The following is a 6629-nucleotide window of genomic DNA, read 5'->3' as shown; positions in this document are numbered from 1 at the left end:
AAATTTCAGCTGTAATTATTTATTCACAAGAATTCTGTTCTTCCCTTTGCTTGGCTCTACTCTGGAATCATAGAATGACCCTACAGAAATGAGCTTACCCAGTCACATGGTTTTTGCGTCCTTCAGTCTACCCATCTCTCCTGTATAACAAGGCTTCAAGGTAAGGCAAAGAAATTTTCACACCTAGTGTCTGTCCATTGACCTTTGCCTTTCTGGGCTGACTCTGCTTGAGGGGAGGAAATATTCATGGAGAAACTGCCTTTAGATTTAGTCAGAGAGGTCTTCTAAATCTGGGTTCTGTTAGCTACTATAGGGGAAAAGCTTCCCTCATAGCTCAGTCGGTAAAGAATCTACCTGCAATGCAGGAGGCCCAGGTTCATTTCTTGGGTCGAGAAGATTCTCTGGAGAAGGAAATGGCAACTCACTCCAGCATTCTTGCTTGGAGAATCCCATAGATAGAGGAGCCTGGCAGGTTATAGTCCATGGGGTCTCAAGAGTTGGACATGATTTAGCGACTAAACCACCACCACAGGAGGAGAGAGTACAGGCTCTAGCTTCCAGGACCTTCATGATATTTTCACCTTGAACCTCTGCTGGAATTTCCTCTGAAGCAGAAGGAAGGGACGACCACTTTCCATATAATGCTTAAATATGAACGAGGAGAAAAGATACTCTTCTTTTCGATATATTTAGGTTTAAAAGACAAAATACCAACGAAACAATTAAATTTTGTGGGGAAAGAAAGAGTAGAAACACAAAAGAAAGAAGAACTTCCCAACAAAATGGGTTATTGAGATGACTGAAAGAAACTGTAGTGTGTGCTTTGGCAGCATATATGCTAAAATCAGAATAAGGGGATTTCCTGGTGGTCCAGTGGTTAAGACTCTGCGCTTCTACAGCAGGGAGCATGGGTTCAATCCCTGGTGGGGGAGCTAAGAGCTTGCATGCCCAACAGTGCAGCAATAAATAAATAAATAAATATTTGAAATTAAAAATAAAAGAAATTGGAATAATTCTAGAGAAGATTAGCATGGCTTCTGTGCAAGAATGACATGCACATTCATGAAGGAAATTGTGTAGGTCCTTTTATCTGAGAAACTAGAAGAATTAGGTCAATTACCAACTGTCTGCATGATTTTGGAGGTGATGAAACAGATGTAGAGACCTCCAAAGTTCTGAAGGCCTAAGACTCAGTGATTTCAGAACAGCAATTAGCCGGAGGAAGCCAGAGGGACCTGAACTCATTCTTCATATCTCTCTTACCATGGCTGCATGCCTTTCTGGTTTCTGAAAAAAAAAACTTTTTTTTTTTTGCTTTTCCAATTCTGAGATAGAAAACCTTGAGGAAAATGAAGATGAAGTTTATTCACCTTGATGTGCACATGAAATTTTGTGATCAATTCTGATATGATTTTCATATCTAGATGATTAATCAAGGTGAATTTTCACATAGACATTGGGTAAAGTCTTTATTCCTGATTTGTGGATTATCCATTTGGTGGGTTTTTGCAGACTGCATACTTGCACTGCCTTGGGTTTGGCAGAAACAGTGTGTCAGAAAGAGCATCAGGGGGACTTCCCTGGTGGCCCAGTGATTGAGAGTCAGCCTTGCAGTGCCGGGAACATGGGTTTGATAATCCCTGGTCAGGTTACTAGGGCTTCCCTGGTGGCTTAGCTGGTAAGTAATCTGCCTGCAATGTGGGAGACCTGGGTACTAGGGCTTCCCTGGTGGCTCAGCTGGTAAATAATCTGCCTGCAATGCAGGAGACCTGGGTTCGATCACTGAGTTGGAAAGATCCCCTGGAGAAGGGAACAGCTACCCACTCCAGTATTCCGGCCTGGAGAATTCCATGGACTGTATAGTTCATGGGGTCGCAAAGAGTCAGACATGACTGAAGAACTTCCAGGGGAACTAACATCTCATGTACTGCAGAGCAATTAGGCCCCACAACTGGAGAGTCCGTGTACTGCAACGAAGATTCCCGCATGCCACAACTAAGACCCAAGGCAGCCAGATAATTATATAAATTTTAAAAGAAAAAGAAAGACCATGATGGGTAGACACAGATGGTATGTTTGCAAGTGTGTTTATGTGAGCAACTTTGTGTAGGTAAAGTAATATGCATTTATTTCACTCACTTTTTTTGATAACGCTAATTACATTTTGAGCTTATGTATTTATTTGGGAGTCTGTTTAATAGTGGCCTCTACCACTAGATAGTAAGCTTCATGCAAGAGTTATATTTATTTCATGCACCATTTCATACTCAACATTTATCATAGGACTGAGCACATAGTAGCCAGTCAGCAAATGAAAGAATTCTGTGTGCCTCTGTTCTTATCTACTGGTTTGGATAATGAGAAGTGCCCTTCTAGGGGCTGGGAGGATTCTGTACTACAGCAAGTGGAGGAATCAGATGAGCCACAGACTGACATCAGATCTCTCCAGGTGAGGCTGGCAGCCCTAGGGCAGATCCCTTGTTGACATCCTCTGCCCATCACTGGCTGCATCTTATCGTAATACCTAGGGCACAAGCCAGAGAGTGATCCAGGGCTGGGGATGGGAGGAGGTGAGTCCTGGCTATCAGAATAGACATCTTATTCCAGCTGCAATTGTTCCAGATGTGGCAGGGCTCCCAGCCCACTGACCTGCTGGGCACTGGGGGGGTAGGGGTGGGAGGGTAGGGGTGGAGGGGTGGGGTTGGTGGCATGAGTCAGAGAGGAATGTGGGGCTGGTTGTTTGGGAGTTTTGCTCTGTGAGGAGAAGCTGGTTCCCCATGCCTGTCAGTTCATTAATGGCATCCCCAGGGCAGAGCCTAGAAACAATCAGTTGAAGAAGACAGACTGAGCAGCCACACTCTTCTGAATTCCCCAGGATGTTGACAGGAGAAGAATTTAAATGGATATTAATGAGCAGAGGCCAATCCATAGACCATCAAAGTATCATTGAGTGTTTCAACGGAAAAGATGTTTGAGAGCTCATCTTATCCATACTTCTGCCTTCATCACAGATAAATAAAAATCCCTTCTTCCCCTGAAGATTCTTTTGGCCTATAACCTGGAGGCCTTACCAGGGCAGTGACAGCTTGGTGTAAATTCCCCCAGGTCCCATTTCCTCATCGCTCTGCTGGGACTGAGTGAGTGCACCAGACAGATCCTCACATCCACTCCCCACTTCTTCACACAGTGTGCAGCGGCGGGCCACGGCTGCAGGTGTGGAGAGGCTCTCGTTCTTGGGTCTTACTGGAGAGGGGACCTATGAATCTTGTAAATGTGATGACATCGGCAATGACAGACTCTTCAGCCGCCTGCTAGTCTGTAATTGAAGCCAGGAATTCAGCACACGCTCAGACACACCCAGCCTTCACGGCGGGTTCCCAGAAGCGGGTTCCCGCACAGCCACCAGGCTGGGAGGACCCTCACTGAACCAACGCTCCCTGACAAGCTCCAGGGCCCCAGAGCTGACTCCTAAATCCCCAAACCAAGCGATAATCTTATCCCTCTTTCTGTTTCCATTCCCAGTGGTGCCTAAATTGTTCTTGCCAGTTATTCCCAGTTGTTAAATCCCCAGTAAATGAAATTCAATCTCCGTGATAGCATCATGGGATGTTCTTTCACTATGATTTAGCTGAAAATTCTTTTGTTATCATCAGAGCCTAAAATTGATCAAGCCAGAAAGCATCTACACTGCTTTGAAGCCCCAGGCAAATAGGTTGGGGATTTTTCCTGCTGTTCTCCACCTCTCTCCATAATGAGATGCTTTGTTTCAGTGAATGAATCGGCCTTGATCCAGACTTTCAGACTCTATGACAGGACATTTCAACCCTCCCTCTGCCTCTAGGCAGGACTGAATTTAACTCATCCCAGACTGAAGGCTCTCTTCTAGACCTTGTTTCAAGATATCCTCAATTTTCAGCATCTTCTGGTTGAACACGCACAGCTCTTTGCCTTTGCGGTCTAATTTCAAGCAATTCCAACCTATTACTTGTCACTGTGAAAAGGGAGATTCAGGGAATTCCCTGGCAGTCCAGTGGTTAGGAGCTGGCACTTCCACTGCTGGGGGCCTGGGTTCCATTCCTGGTTGGGGAATTAAGATCCCGTAAGATCACCTGGTGTACCCTGCCCACCCCCACACCCAAAAAAGGAGATCCAGGTCTCTCATAACTCTCCAGCTAAAAGTTCTCAGTTCTTTTACAAAGCTTCTCAAATGTTAGTTTAGTTTCATGTCTGTCTTCCTTGTACCAGAAGAGGAAGAGGAAAGTTATTTGAATTTTGCCTCATTACCTAAGCACTGTTGACCTGAGCTAGTGGTTCATATTTTTGTCACTTTGTTATTGTGCCCCACCCCCAATCTATCTTATCCTTTCTTTGAACCGAGGCCTCAGATGGAGTTTTCTCTGTCTGGGTTGCCTTTCCATCTCTCATCATTCCTGACTTTCTGTTACTTTAAGGCCCTGTTCCATTTTTTCTCTCTCTCCCTGTCAGTTGCCTTTCCTAAGGGCATTTGTGTTCCCAGTCCTTCTGATTCCCTCTCTCAGCAATGTGAAGAACTTCATCCAGCTGGCCTCAAGATCTGTGCTCACTTCATTATCTTTAATATGAAGTCCAGATGAAAAAAGTCCTGAGGAGCAGACAGGGGACCAGTAGCAGAGTATTACAAGGGTGTAGAATAGCACAGAAGTCAAGAACCCAGGGGTTCTAGTGTGGGTCTGTAACTCTGGGCAACTAATAACCTCTCTGGCCTTTCAGTTAATTGTTTGGACAGGGAAGTGTTGCATTAGGTCATCTCTGAGACTGCTTTAAACTTGAAATACTAAGAATTTGTGTTTTCCTTTCCTTCTTGGTCTCCTTCAAAATTATAGACAGAACTCTACAAGCAGGGAAATCAGAGAATAAAAGAAAAATGAATTCAAAGACACGATTGGACACAGAGGAAGAACCATGTGAAGACCAAGGAGAAGATGGCCACCTGCAAGCCAAGGACAGAGGCCTCAGAAGAAGTTAAACCTGCCAACACCTTGATCTTGGACTTCTAGCCTCCAGAACTAAGAAATGAGTTTCTATTTTAGCCAAAAAAAAAAAAAAAAGGAAAAGAAAAAAGAAAGGAGCAAGAGAGATACCTAACTAGCAGGGGTTTGAAAAAGCCATTTTAGTGTATAAGTAGTGCTGGTGGTAATGATTGGGAATTTGTAGCAAGGACCAGGGAGGGCAATCTTGTAATATTACAGAAATACCTGTGATATGTTTTAGAGGGTAGGGAAGTGGCTATGGCCTAAGCCTTACATCCTTTGTACAGTGACCCTGTATCCTAGAAATATACTTATTCTACCTCAGGAAAATGGGCCCACCTTCACTAGAGTCACTAACTAAAAAAGACTACATGTAGTTCTTACTCATTTCTTTCTTAGAAACTCCCAAGTCCTATGTGAGTAAATAAAGAAGACTAGTTCTATCTGGAGCTAAAAAAAAAATCTTCATTTTCTAAATGGAACTCAAATTTCTTCTATGATATATTGGCTGTTATGCTTCATAACAATCCCTGTAAAATAAAAGGGCATAAAACCAAGTCATTTATAAGGTTATGTGGCTGTGTGTGTAATTCACGTGATTACTTCTGTTAACTAGAAGAGACCTAGAAAATGTCACACTGACCATGTCACTTACCCTAAGCAGAGACAGATCAACATTAGTTTAAATAACTGGACCACTCAGATATTTTTAAAGGGGATCCCTGAAGAACTAAAGGAGTGGGGGGGAGATGAATATTTATGAAATACCTACTCTATGCTGGGTATTATTAAAGACTCATTATATATCATTTTGGCCTAAATATAAGGTGAAGTTGTATCTTCCCAAAATAAGTTCCCAGAACTTATTGGTTTATAAACTTGGTTTATATATGAATCCTCATAAAATAAAGTCTCATATTGTAGAATATGTTTTCAATTACTTGAATTTGAAAAGTTAGGTTCTTTTTTGGGGAAGGCACATTAGCCAGAAAAAACAACAAACAACCCCCCCCCCCAATAAAAACAGAATCAATGCTACTTTGAATTGCTTATAGAGGCTATTTGATGGAATCTGTTAAAACAGACAAAACAAAACAAAAACCATTTCAGTTTCTGGAAACATGACAGGCTAGGTTATTTGAATCAACTTTTCTGCTGAAAACAACCAAAAATGCTAGATGAAATATCTAAAACATCTTAAAAGCATCAAAAAGCTGAAAAGATAGTAAGGAAATATCAGGCCAAATTTAATGAAAGGTGAAAATTCAAAGTGGTAAGTGGAATAAAGAGGCAAGTTTTGACCAGAAAGTATTTGCTGATTAAGACAAACTCAACTCTGGTCTCAGAAGTTAAAACTCAGGATTGGCTAAAGTGGGGAGTCTGATAGGAAACCTTTCCTGTAACATACTGAAGAATCAAAGGGTTACATCCTTAGGGTAAGGGTGAAACAGAAGTAAACCTAATTTTTCTTCTACCTCTGAAGGACTGCAAGAAAGTGTCCCTGGTGCTGAACACAGCAGGGGGGATATTCTGAGCCAGCCGGATTCGTAGCCAAATTTACATTACCTAGGTAATCAAAGAAAACCTCAAAACTTGAATTTTAGAATGATGCCAAACAAG

At 42.5% G+C, this 6629-nt stretch overlaps 1 pseudogene; it reads left to right on the top strand.

The window, feature by feature from the left end:
- Positions 1 to 981: 981 nt before the first annotated feature.
- Positions 982 to 1082, top strand: LOC145504065 (U6 spliceosomal RNA; annotated as a pseudogene).
- Positions 1083 to 6629: the final 5547 nt, after the last annotated feature.

This window comes from Giraffa tippelskirchi, chromosome 4 (genome assembly GCF_054371585.1).
Source record: "Giraffa tippelskirchi isolate mGirTip1 chromosome 4, T2T-mGirTip1v1.2.pri, whole genome shotgun sequence".
NCBI classification, from domain to species: domain Eukaryota; kingdom Metazoa; phylum Chordata; class Mammalia; order Artiodactyla; family Giraffidae; genus Giraffa; species Giraffa tippelskirchi.
Note: the sequence above shows the minus strand (reverse complement) of the source record. Positions and strands in the feature narration are given on the sequence as shown.